The sequence below is a fragment of the Hippoglossus hippoglossus genome, chromosome 1, assembly GCF_009819705.1.
Source record: "Hippoglossus hippoglossus isolate fHipHip1 chromosome 1, fHipHip1.pri, whole genome shotgun sequence".
Classification (NCBI taxonomy): domain Eukaryota; kingdom Metazoa; phylum Chordata; class Actinopteri; order Pleuronectiformes; family Pleuronectidae; genus Hippoglossus; species Hippoglossus hippoglossus.
In genome coordinates this window covers 19,939,812-19,958,041 of record NC_047151.1, presented here as the reverse complement: position 1 = coordinate 19,958,041, position 18,230 = coordinate 19,939,812, and the positions used below count along the sequence as shown (strand labels likewise).

The 18,230-nt window shown below is 43.8% G+C and overlaps 1 long non-coding RNA gene across 1 annotated transcript in view; it reads left to right on the top strand.

Annotated features, from left to right (window-relative positions):
- Window positions 1–18,230, top strand: part of LOC117768917 — a 26,611-nt gene extending 8,381 nt beyond the window's left edge. Inside the window, exon 5 of the long non-coding RNA XR_004615121.1 lies at window positions 18,056–18,230. This is a non-coding gene — a long non-coding RNA (uncharacterized LOC117768917). The remainder of the gene's footprint in view (window positions 1–18,055) is intronic.

Sequence of the window (18,230 nt, the reverse complement as noted above, 5' to 3'; positions counted from 1 at the left end):
GCATTTATACAAAACCCAATATATACACTGCAACAGAAATGAAAGTTTATTTGTTTCAGATAACTTATTATAGCAGCAGTAAATTCATCCATCACTGGAAATACGATGACATTAAACTGGTTATTTATTCAACTGTAAAATATCCACCTCTGTAAATAGATGATGGTTCTTTGATAAACAAATCTAGTAACAAAAATGTGTGTTTTAGTTATGTACTGTATCATCACATTTTTTTAAAACTTAACTCAAATATCAAAAGGAAAATATAGAAGCTGGCGGGGCGTGTTTACATGTGAAATGGTTATACAAGTATCATTTTATGTTTAAAATCGATATAAAATCAACTAAAAAGTAGATTTTTTTTATGACTAAATGTATAATGACTTATGTGGTGGTATTACCAATGAATGTAGAGTTTTGGATTTGGTTGGTAATAATCCTGCATTCAGCAGCAGAGCAGTCCAGTAGAGGTCAGTATCAGATCAGCAGACTCTACGCGGCACACAGTGGCGCCGCTGCTTCATGTGTTTGCAGAGCTGCTGCTAATTTGAGATGACATGCTTTGTTTATGTTAAATTATTCATGCAACCTTTCATTAACACCATAAACAAATACAAATAGCACAGCATAGAGGGAATGGTAGCAGTCACGCTGTGCTAAAGAATGTTTTCTTAAGAAGACGACCGCTTGCTGCTTTTCTGTATATTATTATTGAGACGCATCCTGGTCCAGAACCCAGTGGCCAGCTGGTTATGCTTCCTGCTTACCAACTACTGATCAGAAGTGATCAGAATATATAAAATATGACGAGGTCAAATTCGTCTTGCCTCTAGCTGAATAGTTCATCAGACTGTGGCCGATGCTTAAAATTTAACATAAAATTGAAAAAAAATCCAAAGTGCTGACTGTTTCATAACAACTCTACAAAATCATTCTCTCTGTCAATTTGTTCCCCCCCCCCGTCCTCTGATTCAAACGTTGGCCCTGTGTGGAGTCGCTTGGCCAACTCTCATCTTCTGAGCTTCATCTAGTTGCTAAATCTCTTTAAAGCAGAGCAATATATCACGAAAATCAAATTAACTCTGAACCCAGTCTTTTAAAAGTTTTTTTTTGTTTTTTGAGGGGGAATTTTTCTGGGTTTGGGAGAAAAAAAACAAGTTTGTGAAATGAGAAAAAAAAAAAGAAAATCTCCCCAGTTTGTGTTTCTTTGGGGAATGGCTCATCTGAAGCTGTCGACAAGGTCCATACAAGTCTCCTGCTACCACAGAGCATATACAGACTTGTCTTTCATGCTGTGGTGGTTTGGGACCAGAGAGGAAGGGCCAGCAGAGAGGAATCTGTCTACCAGAGCTCAGTGTACACACTGCATGTATTTTTGTAGACATCGCTGTAGACTTCACTTAATCTAAGAGTACATCAAAGCATCCTCTGCTCCTCTTCTTCAGCTAAATCCTTCTCTGGTCCTTATTACCAAAGTGCTCATAAATGCCTTGGGGGAGTCGGGGAGCGGAAAAAACACAAACAAAAAACAAACATGTTTGCTTTTATCTTTCAAATAACTATTTATGCTGGTACAAATGAGCATTCTGAGAGCGGATCATATTGTATCATAGTGGTTGAAGATGTAAAGATTCATGCTGACTGAAAAGAACAAAAGGAAGAGCGCGTGTACGGCCGAGTAAATAGTTTTTCGGTGACGTTTGCCAGGGTGTCATCATTGCTGCGGGGACTGAAGAGGGTCTGCCAATCTCTGAGAGGACGCTTTTTGATTCAGCAATTGGTTTCAAAAAAGTGCCAGCGAACACGAGATTAACAAATGGCTCGTACCACTCTGTTTTTGATTTATTTTTGATGGCTCTGATGTGAGCATGCGAGTGAAGGGACTGGTTGTATACTCCAGTGGACCACGGGGCCGGGGCCAGGGAGTAAACAGGCTCTCAGCAGCACAGGAGTCTTTCCATCAGGATGGAGTAACCCCATGGAGATCCTAGAGAGTTCTGAAGCCAGAGATGGTGAATAATAGAACAAAGTGAGAACGAGTCTTCTGAGGTTTCGCCGCTCTTCACTATCCCTCCATCGCGTGGAGAAGGGATGTGTGTATGAGAGAGAAAGATGGAGAGAGTGGTGATAGCTGCAACCGCTCCATCCATCCTAACTAAACTAGGGGAAAAAAAACGAAGTTACCTGACATGTTTTTCTCTTATCAAGTAAAACTCACAACGAAAACAGCAAACGTAGCTTGAAAGACCATTTGGAATTGTAAACTCGCACAATGACAGCTACAGAAAATAAAAGTCTGCAGTCGTATGACAGCATCCAAACCTAATCCAATGGAACTGAGGGCCCCTTCTCCTTCTTCTTCTCATTTTTTCTCTCTTTCCACCTATGAAAAATTCACCACAGCTGCCGCCCCCCTACGTTTCTCCTCTGTGCATCTCCAACACTGAGAACTGACATGCGGTAAACGGAGAAATATTCAAAGGCAGGCCGGGGCTGCCTGTCTCCCATAGGGGTCTCCTTTTTACCCCCTCACCACTGCTGAGGAATCAAAACTCTTTGGACGTCACAGAGGCCGATTGAAGTTCGGTGCCTGCTCTGGAGCGGTCCCTTGCCCCACGATGGCAGGCTTCATTAGAGCTGTCAGTCAGGCCCCTGTGACGGGGCAGCGCCGCAGGGCACCCTCAGGGCCCAATCAGTGTTGGGGTCCCCAGGAAAGGGCCATCAAACAACCCTATAAGATGATGCTGTCACCCTGCATCGTGGAGCCTCACGCTCATCCCCCATTGATCACATGATTAATAGCTCGGCTCAACACTTTCAGCTCTGTTTTTTTTAACTCTGATGCAAAGCTTTGGTCTTGTATTTTTAATCATTGACTTCCCATTGGCTCCGGTATAGAAATGTGCACCCTGGAAGCCTCTGTAGGAACAGCCTTATTGAAACTCTAATGATGAAGGAGAACGAAACTTCTCCCACAAACAGCTCCCCAGCAGCGGCAGTGGGAAGCAGGAGCCAGTTGTTATTTTTTGTATAACTTCAGCCTGCTTTTCTCAGTGTGTCGCAATTACAATGAGTCACATGATGCAATGAAAATAAATGAGCCAGTGGGTGCTCCTCTGTCCAACAATCTCAAATCTGGAACAATGAGATATCCACGAAATCACGGTACACAATTCAAATACAGGAGCAAACAAAACCCAAACAAAACAAAGTAAGCGTCTTTGAAGAGCGAAAAACTCAGACTGCCTGAGTTCCTTTCAACAATATACAGAGCGCAATATTCTCAGTACCAGTATGTTATTCAGAGCGTTCCTCCAAATATTTGGAGAGAAGGAGGAGAGATGAAACGGGAATAGAACAATGGGACTTTAGCTGTGTTATGGCGTTAGCGCACCTCGCCCCCGCCAGCCCTTTGTAGTGTGTGTTGTGTAGCGTCCGCGTCCCCAGTCAGTCCCCCCCGCTTGTTCTGAGTCCAGGTGGGGTCTCAGACCCCCCTCCGCCTATCTCCCACACACCTGCTCCATCATTTACTCACACACACATGCACACATCTTTTTGTTGTGAGTCATCGAAGCACAGATTAAAGACAGAGATGGGGCTGCTTTGCTGTTGAATTATTTTTTCAATTTTGCATTTTAAGCATTTTTTTAATTAGTTTTATATCAGTATGTAAAAAACAGACTGATGCATATTAACAGTGAATAACAACACTGTGACATTTCAGGTCTGGAATTGAAAAGGAATTTTAGGATGAATAAAGTCTAAGAATATGGATAAAAACTTCATCATATAGAATCTGAGGTGTATCTAATATATATATTACATATACCGTATAATTAAACCCATATATTATTGATTATAAACAAGATCACTGCTGTCAAGTGCTGCAGTTATATAAAGAAGGATAAAGGGTGTTGCTCATTTATTCAAGCTCTCTTCTAATGTAAGTGAGTGAAATGTAACAGCGATCAACTCCTGAAAGTTAGGCTGAAATTCGCCCTCATTTCAGATGCCTTTCATATGAAGAAAGTTGCCCTTAAAATGCCCAAAAGCATTTAAGAGTGGTAAGATATCAGATTCATTTAATCTCACACTCTCATCAAATCCACTAGATAAACCCTTCTGGATGTTTACCCCCCCTCCCCCCCACTTTCCCCCTCCCAGTGTGCAGTACCAACACAGCCCACTGGAGGATCCCTAGATATACACACCGCTCGGAAAAATGAAGTTGTTCAGACTGGAACAAAGAAAATAAAATAATGATTTCTCTGTCAGATATTTGGCTTTGGGTACTGAGCGCTGCTCGTGTTCTTCGTAAAGGGCGATCATTAGCAAGTAACGGGGACTGTAGACACCTTTTTATCTGGCAATCAAAGGCAAATAAAAACAAAAAGAAACGAGGCCTGACCTATATTCACTCTGCAGCAGCATCCCAAAGGAACGACAGGTACCGGGGCATCATCCACCCTCCCAGCAACACACCAAGCCCTCACAGGATGTGGAGAGTGCACGTGAATAAGTAAATTATGATCGTAACCTTTCTACTTGCACATAAAGAGAAACACATCTCAAAACATGATCAATAAATTTAGCTATTCACTCCAAAATTTAAACCCATCCTCCTCCCTTTTCTGGGGGGGGGGTGTCTCTGGTCAGCGTGTAGAGGCTGCGTCTGGTGGGGGTAATCCTCGGTGATCTGCCCTAATCTGTCACAGATACGCAGCTGAAGTGCAGAGAAACTGTTAGGGAGAGCGGAGAGAGAGGAGGGGGTGAGATTCAGGAGGGAGGTGGTGGTGAGGAAACTGGATTATGGCAGTACGTCTGCATTAACTCACTGGCCTTATCTTTTAAATGCTTTGCAAAAACAGCTTTGGCTTGTACACATGGGATGGGGCAGTGTACTGTACAAGCTCGGATGTAAGTGTGTACGCAGGCGTGTGTGTGTGTGTCATGTGAGCTGAGCTTATTTCACGCCAGCCATACAGGCATGAGAAATAAGTGTCCCCATTATAGAGAGGAGCACGCCCAGTGCCACCTTGTGCTAGTTCACATCTTTGCCTCCCCAACTCCCCTGAAAACCTGGCAGCCATTCCCAAGGTGATTCAGTTTCCATTTCATCCCTGTAAAGTTATTTGATTGTCACACGTATCAAATTAGTCTTTGTTCTCATATCTGAGTTATGCGCTCATGACATCATTTTTTCCTGTCGAAACCGCACGCAATTATGGTTTACACGGTTATCGTGGAAAAATAACTAATTGTTGGTTATTTCGGATGAAACTGTCTCGCATGTCGAGTCGCGCCCTGAGTTCGGAGGCTGATTTACCCAGCAGCACAGGAACACACACATCCTTTGCAATCATAAGCAGGCAAACACGCACGCACGGACACACTACAAACTACAAACTACAAAAAAAAAGCCTTCACAAACAACTGTTATAAAACTGATATGTTGATTGATAGTAGTTGCCGAAACTCTTCCTAACACAAACAGTGGGACGGCCCGGAGCACGCACAGTCCTGCACTCGTGCAGTCCCTCATCTCCAGTCATGGGAGGGTCACCCCTTTGGCCCTGAGAGAGAGACTGTGTGGATGCTCTCATGTTTATGTTTGGGAGATTAGCAGTGATGAAAGAATGCCTTTTCAAGTCTGGGCTAGAGGGGCCTCTGTTCGATGCCCCACCCTTACACCATACGTGCACGCACGCACGCACGCACGCACGCACTCCCTCCGCATGCACATACATATCTTGTATGTGAACCAAGGACACATGTGCACAAATACAAAGGCGTACGTGGTCATAGGGACGTGTAATTTTGTTATTAATCCCTGCACATTGTGCGCTATTGCCTCCATATGTTCACCACATCCAAAGATTTGCATTTGATTTGATTTTGCAAGACTGCAGCAACATGTCTGACATTCATTCAGTCGTCTTCCGGTACGTCGCGCTGTACGTGGAAGCCACACTGACACTTCACCCTCATCTATCCTCTTCCCTCTCATTTTCCCTTCATCATTGAACCCCACTGAAAGAGGCCCATTGTTCTACTCGGCCTGTATGTGGTCTCTCCGTCTTTTCTCTCTGGTTTCCCTTCTCCACTTCCCTCTGTCTCCCTCTCGCAGCCATATGTTTGGCGCTCTCTTGTGTTTCTTCATCTCATCTCCTTGTGGTGTCATGGATTATAATGTGGGTTATTCATTTTTTGGGGGGTTCCCATGCCCATGCCAGGGGACGGGCCCAACACTCTCGATCTGCCTTGTCATTATCCCTCCCCACCAAACCAAACAGAAGAAGGTATGAGGTTTGAAGCTGTCTGTCTGTCTCTTTCGGTTGTGGACTTAGATTAGGGGATCTCTCAGTTTGAGGGGGCTGCATGCTCGGGCAATTTGCTTCCCATTAGTTGTAATATAAAGCAGGGTTTTCCAAACAAAACACGATTGTAGGCTGAAGTACTTACCGCTACTAGGCCTCTCCCAAAAAAACTTATCTAAAAACTACTGGCTCACAGTCCCATGATCCTTTTCACTCTTGAACTGTTTCATTGTCTGAAACGCATCAATCACAGGTTTGTTTGACCAGGTATTACAGGCTCTATTGTGTAACGTCTCTCCTTTATGTAAAGCTGATTCTGTTTTCTTTGGCTCTTTGACAGAGTCCCACGTGACAGTTTCACTCACTGCTGAGATGCTTAGGGAACAGCTCATACTCTACACTGGAGTTCATGCTTGTCTTTAAACTGACTAAACACTTTGATATTCCCCGGTTTTATTACCCAGCGTGGTGACTGTATCCAGCTCCCTCCTTTGTTGTCCTGGCAAGAAAACCGTTCATTCATCAAATGCTTGGAACCACAGATGTAATTGGAGTTTTTTAGTATGATTACTGATTCTGGGGGGCCCCGGCTGTTGTGAGGCAAACTCCCTCAGGTCTTACCTACTGAAAAGTGGAAAGCACCTATTTCAGGTAGCGTCAGGGGAGAGGTGTGCTGTTGGAACGTCCTGGAAACTACTTAATTAAACATTAGGCTGGATGATAGTCATTATCTCCTGATTGGCTTGATAATGATTACTGGCAGCCTCCGTCCCGCTTACCAAGAAAGCAGGGGAGAGAGGCAGGTAAACAGACATATGAAGCGTATAAAAGAGGGGAAAAAAGATGAAAAGCTTGTGTAGAAGCCGCCTTAGTGAGCAGTGAACCTGGAGGCACTGGCCTGGCTGCCTGTAAGAAACATGATACAGCCTCTGTGACAGCTGCTGACACTTCTTGATGTGAGGTTGTGGAACCAGTCAGAAACTATGGGACTGTGTTGTGGCGGTGTAGGGTTGGGGTTGGCATGCTTATCCCAAAAATGCTGCAAGGCAAACGACACACCGTCCTCCAGTTTTAGAATTGTTAACTCGCAGATCAAATTGCATTCCGAAGTGCCCTTCCCTCCAAGAGTGAGACGTCTTGTGTGTGTTGTGCCCGCTGTCAATCACTGTCGCCGCGCTCGCAGTTAGCGACACGGAGGAATGTGATGTCACGGGGATCTGACCTACATCAGTGTGCCCTTAATGCAGATCGTTAACACTCCATACGTCAGGCAGCCTGCTGGCAGCGGCGGCCTGCCGTCTCTGCTGCAACAGAACACTCCGCCATTATTTGTCTGCGGCTCCAAACAAGGGCACAGACATATTGACTCAATCAACATTGTTCTCATGAAACTTGTATGAGCAGACAAATAAACATCCTGGATGTATTACACAGTATATGCCTCAATATAAAGCCTATAGAGTGATCAAAGCTTTAGTCTAAGGAGTTGGTCCATATGCTGGGCAGGATATGTGAAGCGGTTTGTTGATGTATATGTACAATATTTGTTGTACAAGAGGAGCAGATGGCACTACCGTTGACCCACCGTGTGTCTTCCTGTCCCCTAGCTGAACCACAGCGTGAGGGGGCCCTTATCTGGTCAAACTGGGCGGTGGGGAGGGGAAGGCTTTGAAGGCACGCTTGTGTGGCGATGCAATCAGGCAGACTGCTGTAGGGCCGCAAAAACACACTCCCACCCTCCCTCCCCAACTCCCCCCGTACCCCTCTTTGCCCTTCTGCTGCTGCTCACCACCGTACGGCGACGAGAGAGCGCACCGCCGCTCCCTAAGCAGCAGCCTCCCCAGACAGGCCTTGGGAATTATGCGAGTATCACGTAGAGTCCTTTCCATTCCCCTCAATCAGTAGGACACATCTCCAGGAGAATCTTCAAGTGATAAAACACTTACTGAAACCCAAGGGATTCGTTGCAAATTTTCCACCCTGGACAGAAAAATAAATAGAGATTATCTGGAGAGACAATATGATCCCAGTGGTTTTGCTACCCTCTGCATAGAGGACAGAGATAAAGCCTCTCAGATATCAAGTGAAAAAAAATCTCAGGGCCGCTGAGATGGATAACATGCAGAGTAAATGTATTGGACGTAGCCACAGTTTGTATAAATGTTTAAGTCTGCTGTCAAAAACACAGAATGTCTGTTTGTGTTTGTGTTGGATGGTAAAGTGGGAAAACGGCCGTCTTGGAGCTGTCATTCAGGTATTAGGGAACGTTTGGTTGCAGAATCTCTCTTGGGCTGAAGAAAGCTACCGCTTCCACTTCTCATGTGGTCATGTTCGCAAAAATGTATCCCAGCTCTCCTCATATTTTTCCAATTATTACTTGTGCTTTAAAAGACATAATTTCATCTCGCTAACCACTTTGATGCTTTCATCTTCAGCTAATATGTTCCACACTAGCATTGTAACAACACCCTACCACTCACAGATATTGATTTGGATTAGGCTCTGTCACGTTCGGGTATTGCGTAAATGAGGCTTTTTTTCCCCTCCTTTATTCTCCCCTCACTCATTTTTTGTTCCCTCTCTCCCTGTCACATCTCCATGCTGCCTCCTCACAGGCCCTTTGATGTGCCTGCTTTAATTTGGAGCTTAATGGAATCTGTGGCACTGCTGCGCCTATCAGTGGCAGCATCACAGATCCCAGGGTTCATTGCGGTATATGCCTCCATTCTGGTGAGTGGGTGTCAAGATAGCCGTGAAACAATGAAGGAGGGCCTGTAGCCCTAGGAGACGAACTGCATTTCCAATGCAGATCCCAGTGTATCGGAAGCCCGTGCCAGGGTTGTTGCCAGTGTTTCACTGGAGGAAGTCCCATCTGTAGCTCAGCGTTACAAACAACTGTTGACCTGATGGCGACGAAAAGACAAAGCATAAAGCCATTTTGTTCATATATTACATGATTCATTAGTGCATATGAGGTCAATGAATACAATACAAATTTATACAATAGGCAATACATGGAAAGAAATGTACCACTCATAATGGCATCAATAACAACATAAGTCATCATAACAGCTATAATAACAATCATTTTGCAATGTTGAATTTTTAGATGCTGACTATATACTCAATGTCTCCAGTTTAAGCCCTTGTTGTCACACCTCATCTCTTTCTCCCCATATTTCCTATCTGCTCTATCTGTACAAAACGTTAATAGAAAAACAGAAGTGGAGCAGATACCTCTGCCAAAGCCCAACAGTCACCTTAAATTCAATCAAGCTGCACCAAAGTTGCACACTCATAGATATCAGTCCTCTAAATATGCCTGATTCTTTTCCCGTAAAGGTTTCTGCATTATTTCTTGAGAAAGTTAATTTCTGGGTTTTTCCGTGGCCCGTTCCCCACCTCTCCACCAAGTTTCCATAAAATCAGTTTAGTAGTTTTTGTGTACTCACTCGACGGCTACATGTGTGTCCGGAGACGGTAAAACCACATTGCTGATTTATCTGCGTGACACTTTATATTCTCCTGCTCCGTGGTCTTCAGGCTGTGGATATTATTACTAATGTTCACAACCATTAGCCACTTAACTGTGGATCACACATTATCTTTAATTCCTACCATTTGCCTCCTTTGCAGTGTTTTTTTCTACAGGCCAAGAAAGCTGTTGAAGTAAAACTGATAATTTAGACCATCAGGCTCAAAGTCTGGACTGGCCAGAGCCCAGCATGTGCGACTGAACCTAGAGGATATGTCAGGGATTTAACACAGTGCTGTCCCGACTACAACCTTCAATCCATGGGGGTTGTAAATCAAAGCAGGTGGTTTCCTCCCCAAAAAACCTCTCCACAGGATACAGCGCTTGGGGGCAGCGGGTTATGAGTGAGCGATGATAAAAGTACGGCCATAAATCAATTCTTCATCCTTATCAAAGGCATATTTCAATCGCTGTATGTATCGTTTAACTAGAATGCTAGTTAAAAAAAAAGGGAGTTAGGGAAGAGAAGGAACTTCCATGTGTGTGTGGAAAGAAGACAGGATCTGGGATCTGAGGCCTGATGAAAATACGCCCTCAGCCATGCATTTGTACCGTATTCAAAGACACTGGCAGTCATGTTCAGACAGTATGCGAGCAGGGGGAAATCCCCCCGATACAGGGGCCTTCATCTCTCCTCACATACTCAGCTTAATGAACTCTGCTGCATGTAATGGCACATACAGGAGCTGTGGTGGAGGTGCTTCGCCTCTGTCTTTCATCCATGTTTGTATTTGATGTGAGCGAGCTAGATCATTATGTCGGAGGGGAGAGTTGTTTATGGCTGTAAAGAATATTTTAAGTGTTTTTAGGTCAAATGTAATTATTAGTATTAATACACTTTTGTTTTATATCAACTACAAGATAACTTTTTCGTGTGACACCCCAGGAATGGCGACAGTGTGGATACAACCGATTCCAGCTTATTCAAAATAAGAGACATGGATGCACACAATCTCTGAAATGTTAATGCAATCTCATTTAGGGTGTTCATTTCAGTTCAAAGTAATATATATATATATATATATATATAAATACATATATATTTGAAATCGCTGACAGTGGTTTGAATACTCCTCATGCAGATCAAAACCGAAAAGTTAAATCTTAACTTTGGTCAAACTCAAATTCCAATACACCCACAGGCGTGTAAACAAGATTTGCTTGATTTGTGGTATGTAGCCTCTCTGCTACATCAAGGTAGAAGTCAGCCACTCCGAACCGACTGCTCTCGCTTCAGTGAGCTCTTGCTTCCCGTCATCCCTCTCAGGTCGGTCTGAATGAACGCAGTGACATTTAAGAGCCATGACGATAAGGGCACATGGGAATACCATGAAGCAGTTTACTGGCCGCTGGACCACGCTCTCTCTGGGCTTTGATGTACCGACATACACCGCTTTAGTCAACTCTGAGCTGAACTGTTTGCGCTCCTGCTCGTAAATCGATGTGTGTAACGAAGCCAACAATGAAGCAGCTTTAGCCGAGCCGCGCGAGCTGTCTGTTCCATTCAAATCTGACAGATGAGGAGGTTGTGGAGCCGCAGCCCCGGCTCTCTTGGCCCTACCTGGGCAGGAGAAGCCTCTCCCTCTGATGTCTGTCTGTAAATTGACTTGCCTTTTCAGGCTTTGACCCTGATGTCTGATGTAAGACCGAGACACCCACACATCAAAGGAAACTGGGGGGGCGGGAGAATGGATTTCTATTTTGGAAGAAATATTGACTTTAGGCAATGAAGTGATGAGGCATCCAGCTTTTGCATCCTGTGTGATATTACAGGATCTTAAAATTGATTTTTCTCTTTCAATTAAACTATCATAAAATATCATGAAATGGATGCAGTGTTTTTGATTGTCGAGCATGAACTGGATCTGTTTTGCATTATTTGGCAATCTCTCTCGGATGGATATAATAGAAGTCTAATAAGAGGCGCATTTTGTCTTCATAAGCTCTGAGGTTTGTGCGCAGGTCCAGTGTCACGGGGAGACAGATGTGAAAGATGTGTGAAGATGATGAACAGATGAAAAATCAGAAAATAGTGAAAACTAGAATGGCACTCAGTAGAGCACATCCCACCGCTGAGTCCCAACAGTCAATCTCAAATTCATATTGCACACACATAGACCTCAGTCGCCTAAATATGCCAGATTTTTAAATTCCCTGAGAAATTGTCAAAAAACAACCTCTCTCACAACGTTACAGAAAGTGCGAAAAAAGATCCTGGATCTCACCACCTTCCCTGACCCATACTGCATACTTCCACCAAGTTTTATTTGAATCCATCCAGTAGTTTTTAGTTAACCTTGGTTCTGTCATATATAGATATATTTAAATATATTATTATTAATCATACATTTATGTGTATATGTTATTATTACAGAGGCATTCATTTGAACTACTTTATTTACTTTTGGGCAGTTAAAATTCAATATCAAATATTATATTATAAATATGATTATGTCATAACTACAGCTGTCAGAAAAGTGTGACATTTATCTCCAAAAAGTAGAAGAGTTGAAGTATAAATTTGTAGGAAATAGAAATACGTAAGTGAAGTACATGTACTCAGAATGATACTGGTAAATATACACACACTCACACTTTAAAAAATATACGTATATTCATGTATACACACACTCACATGCCACACTGAGGTTCTTGAACAGGCCTCATCTCCTCCTGCATCAGTGTCAACACCCGAGACCCATAGTCACAAGAGACAGAGGCCACCTGCTGCTCCTTCTGCAGGCCAGCATAAACATACCTGCACAGCTCTGGGACAGGGACATCAGGGCAAAGCCACACACACACACACACACACACACACACACACACACACACACACACACACACACACACACACACACACACACACACTCACACTCTCTCTCTCTCTCTCTCTCTCTCTACAGGTGCTGATTTCAGAAGGATTGGTTTTGCTGGGTTCCAGTAAAGACTTAGTTTAGAGGAGCTGTGGTGAGTCACACTGCCAGGAAAGGCTGAATGTGCAGCCGCGTTGTTTATGTCTTTTTAATTTGCAGTTAGCCAGCACTTCATATTTTTTTTATGTTCAAGTCACGGCCATGAAATATGTTGACAATTTGGTAACAATTAACATGCGACTCTCCAAAAACAACACGTTTTCATCTCAGTAAGGACTTTTTCTCTATTTTGGGCTGAATGTCTGATGAAGCACCTGAACCAGTTTGTAGAGTAATTAAAAGGAGTGGTTAGACTGCAACCGCCCCCGCATGTGTCACGAGACGCACACACACACACACACACACACTCTCTCAGCAGGGCCGAAGATAATGCCAAAGCTCCACATGATGAGACTTCATAGAAACACACACACAAACGAGCACACACGTCTAATGGTGCAGCCAAAGCTCCTGATGATCTTTGTTGAGAAAAGTTTGTTGAGACTCTAGAGCCATCTTCAAGGTTCAGTCAGCCGCTGCGCTCAGCGAGGAGTTTGCGGGATGGAAAAGCATTTAAGCTGGATTCACAGTGGGGATCTCCACAAAGCGCGCTCAGAAGGCAGCAAGACCAAGTATTCTACAGCTTTCTTTGAAGAGTGGGAAATACCAGTTGTTATGTTTCCCCAAAATAAGCAGCGCGGCACACTGTGGGTTTGTACCTTCAATTTTTCTCCTTGTACAAATAAAACTAAACATGGGGGAAATGCAAACACACACAGCCATGCATGAGCTCACAGGAGAACTCTTAGATTCAGGGGCAGAGTGTAGACACGAAAAAGTCTCAGTGATTTACTGTACTTGTACACACATACACACACTACACATGCATGGCAAACCGCTTCCTAACCCCTCACCACTAACTAGAGTGTAGCAGTCTGAGAGTTATGTCCCTCCTCTGACTGCTCTTCTCGTAATCAGCGGCTGGCTGCAGCCTCCGCCGCAGCGCTGCCTTGCTCAGGAGCCTCGAGGAAAACAGGCACCTGTGAGGTGGGCTGGCTGGCGTGCTGCCAAAACAGAAAACAGATGTGAAAGCTAGTACCTGTGAAGGCGTCACACTCCAGTGCAAACCATACACACCAACACTCGCACACACACACAAAAAGGGAGGATAATTCCCTTGGCCACATGAAAGCAGGGGGCGGTGGGCAGAACGCCAGGCAGCGCTACCTGGAGACAAAGGAGCAGCACCTCTGGGGGGGTTTGATGTTCATCTGGGATTCAACATGCTGATGGATCCTGCCTGTGAGGGGGAGAGAGGGAGTTTGGGCTTGTGTGTTTGTGTGTGTGTGCGTGTGTGTCTGTACGCAGATGAATATATTTGAGCCTTCAAGCAATGTGTGCTCCCAGCATGCTGCTGCTCCGTAGTCTGCAATTAATCTCTCCGACATCAGGCCTTCCCCCGGGGGGGCAGATTTCTCTCTGCTGCTACTGATCTCCGCCGCACAGCGGGCCCGCGGGCATGTGGGCGGTCTGAGAGCTCACCCAGTCTACTCAGACAGGAGGGGATCCACCTGAACACAGGGAGAGACATCTCACCGGCGGCTCACCTGCCTTGGCAGCACAGATAGTGTGATGTAAGATTAGTTTTGATTGTTGGCTAATTAAGTGTAAGAAAGCACTTAAAGTTATGTTAACATACTTATTTTCCTCAGTTCTGTCTTCTCTTATAGGGATGTTGGTCATTATAACTGACCTACTTTGTTCAAGTACACATACAAAATAAATACTTTCTTTAAAACTCTGTCACTTCAAAATGGGATTTCTTTTTTTAGGATCTAAATCAGACTTTACTTTGATGACAATGCGATTTGACATCATCCAGTGGGTTCTAAGACGACTCTGAGCCCCTCCAGAGTCTGATGGTGTCTCAGCTCTGAGCTGCAAAGGATTCGACATCAGAATCACCAGGATTGGAGGCACAAAGTTTTAAAAGACAAGTTGTACTTAAATCTGTATACATTTATGCAGTAAATGTTATCTGTTATATTCTTGAACATTTTAAACAATCACACGTGAAATCATCACTGGCTATAAAATGTAATCATATCGGGAAAACTGCTGTTGAATTTAATCAATATTTAATCCATAATATTTAGATACAAAAAAAGCCCCTTTAATGATGCAATTAGGCTCTACTGTTTTGGGGCTGTAGCTAATTATTATTTTCAACATCTATAAATCTGCCAGTTTCTTGATCAATTTATTATTGTTTTGCCTCAGAATGGTGAAAGATGTCCTCATAGCTGCAGGGCCTGAAGAAACATCTTCATATTGGTTTTGTTTGTTTTGTCTAGAGCTGTGGTACCAATTAGTCAATTGACATAAAATTAATTAGTAATTACTTTGATAATCAAATATCTGTTGATAGTTCCAGGTTCTCAAATCTTAGAATTTACTGCTGTTGTTGGTTGAACATAACAATAACATTTTATAATGGACATTTTTAATCAATTTTAATATAGCATAACATTTAATCATTTAATGTATTAACGAAAAAAATAACCGTCACATTTATTAATAATAATAAAATGAATCTTTCTTGTTTTGTTCTGTCAACTTTTCAAAAACCTCAAGATGTTAAGTTTAATATCAAAGAATTTTACACATAGTAGATAAGTTGATTATTTGACCACTTTCTGCTTTCTGCTCTACTTTTATATCTAGGGTGTGAGATACAGTAGCTGGCAACAGGGTGATCAATAAAATCTGAAAGGCAACTGTCCACAGACTAAAATACAAGTGATCTGATCTTACCCCCCCCCCCCCCCCCCCCCCCCCACCCCCCCTCTGCGGTTAAAGGTCGCTCTGGCATAATGAAAAAGACCTTTTCAGTGTTATGTAATCCAAACAAAAAACCAGGAAAAAAAGATGACGCTGTGGGAAGCAATGCACCTCTCTGCCTCCCAAGCCTCTTGGGGTTGCTGCTCACACAGGTACGTTTGAGTGATAGCACCGATGGAGGCGGCCGTGCTGCTGCTGCTGCTGCTGCTGCTGCCAGTGCCAGATAATCCCGTGTTTGTGTTTGCATGTGTATACTGACACATGCACAGTGTCACTCCACATCAGTACAAAGAACCTGTGATGTGAGGATTACCACATAGAAGCTACACGGTGCTTTTGGTTTCATGCGGCGGGACTACGGCTGGCTGCTGCGCACCACCACCCTCTGCACTGTCCTAATGATGTTGTCTGAGCACCGAGGGGTGGGGATGCGAGGGGGGTGCGGAGGGAGGGAGGGGGTGCAGGGGAAGATGGGGGAGGGAGGGAGGAGATGGAGGGGTGTTACTTATCTCCACCGCTCGGCAGCATTTCTCTTAATTAAAACTCCTATCTGTGTCTTTGAAGTTCATAATGAGTCAGTTTGGTTACGCGGAGGAACAGGGAGAAAATAAGGCCAGGACTGATATTTGTGCTGTTATTTCTCCTCCTGGTATTCGACACCACGCTGAATGTATGTTGTTGCGTATTACGTGCTGGGAACGAGCGTTGTTGCGTTTGTCGTTGAGTCTCCCATCAAGCTATTTACATGAAAACAACCCTAGAGGAGCGACGGTGTAAGAAATGAGGCTGATAAAGAAAAAGGAGCTATACCGCTGCTCATTTTTCATTATGGGACGTGACTGGGTTTAATCTTATCACTGGCTGCTCCTCACAGCTTGTGCTGATCTCTCTCTCTCTCTCCGCGCACTCCTGCTTTCACAGGCCTTTCAGATTACAGTCAAATATTACAGCCCGTGACCAATCTCCAATTAACCAAATGTTGTAGGGGTATAGTATCACCCTTGGCTCCTTTCATGCTCCTTTAACGTCTTTTCAAGGGGCTTGAATATTTTTCACTTCTGCACTATGAAATATCATTCTGTTAAAGCCTCCTTACTCTTCCGCACAGCACACTACCAATGGAAGCTTAACCTAAATAAATCAGTCTTCCTGTAATGTATGCCAAATCAGCTTGGGAATAATTGAACCCTAAAAATCGTGTTGCAATCAAGTAAATTACCACAACATCCCTCTTTTGAAAGGCTGACCAAGGAATTTTCGTGTCTCTAATTTTCGCCACAAACTACCAGGCATAATCGAGCGTTAAATGAGCTGATCTTTTGACAACGTGGTCTACATGCGCTTTTGCTGGTTTACAATTATCTCCTTTTGTGTGTGTGTGTGTTTTGACGTGCGTTGGCAGTGGCATCGCTGTGATGGTTTTTATCTCCTTGTTCGTGGGTTTATGCGTCACTATCGTGATCGTATGCCTGTCCGTGTCAGTGGTTCAAAGCACATGGGAAAATAATTAGAGTCTAAAAATCGGAACATTATGGGCAGTATTAAGAGAAGCAGACTGCTACGATGATGACAAGATGCAAGCTGGTTTGCCGACGCTTGACGTTGAAGGACAGATTGATGTCTCTCTGGCTGTGATATGAGTCTTCATATCACATTCATTTCATTCCCAAACTGACAGTCTGATTTCCCCTTGAGCGTCCCCCCCCCCACCCCTCGGGGATAACCTGAAAACTTTATTTTTTCCTTCACTTCACTCACTCTCTCTTTCTTTCTTCAGTTGCTCAAACCTGGCTTCCTCCCTGTTTTCCCTCCAAGAAGAGAAATCTGACCTTTTATGTCCAGATACACTGGATGTGAGACTCCAGATAGCATGTTATTTATTTCTCCATCTTTTTCTTAAGTGGAGAGAACTTCAAAAAGACCAGATAGTGTAAAGCACCTTTCGTTTGATGTCACCAGGGACAAATATTGCAGCTGAGGCGGGTGTAAAGTTTAGAGAGAGTGAGGTGAAAAGCTCAACATGAGAGAGACTGTAAAAGGTTTGCTATGATATAAAATTGTGTCTTTGTGTTTTAAAATGAGTTTGGAATTGATTTATATTCCTGATATGAGTCAATGTGTTGCAGTCAAAATTGGAACTGACATGGATAGTAAGACAGTGTATGAATAGCGTGTGTAGACTATCGTAATTACTCCTACTCAAGCCTTGAATCAAAATGAAATCGTGCAAGAAATAAAACAACTTGTGACCCAGCTTGATGTTTTAGTCCATTTGGGGCACTGGAACAAGCGGTTAACAAAGTTGCCATGGCGAACACGTTTCCCAACATTATCTTGATTTAATATCCTGCCGGCAAGCAGCATTAATATGGGGTCATGTTTCATGCCATCAGTTAATTGAAGTCCAATATCCAATGTACTTTTACCTCTGTTTTGGTCTCCACCAGCTCCTGAGGGAAAGATCGGCCTCTTTCATGGCTCCCCTGTGCTCACCGGCTTGCTGCTAACTGTGTCTGTCAGTAGTTTGGTGCTTAGATGAACATACAGTGATGTCTTCTTGAACTTCTGTCTGCTATGGCTGGAAATTACACTGTGAGAGCAGTGAGAGGGAAGCAAAACCAT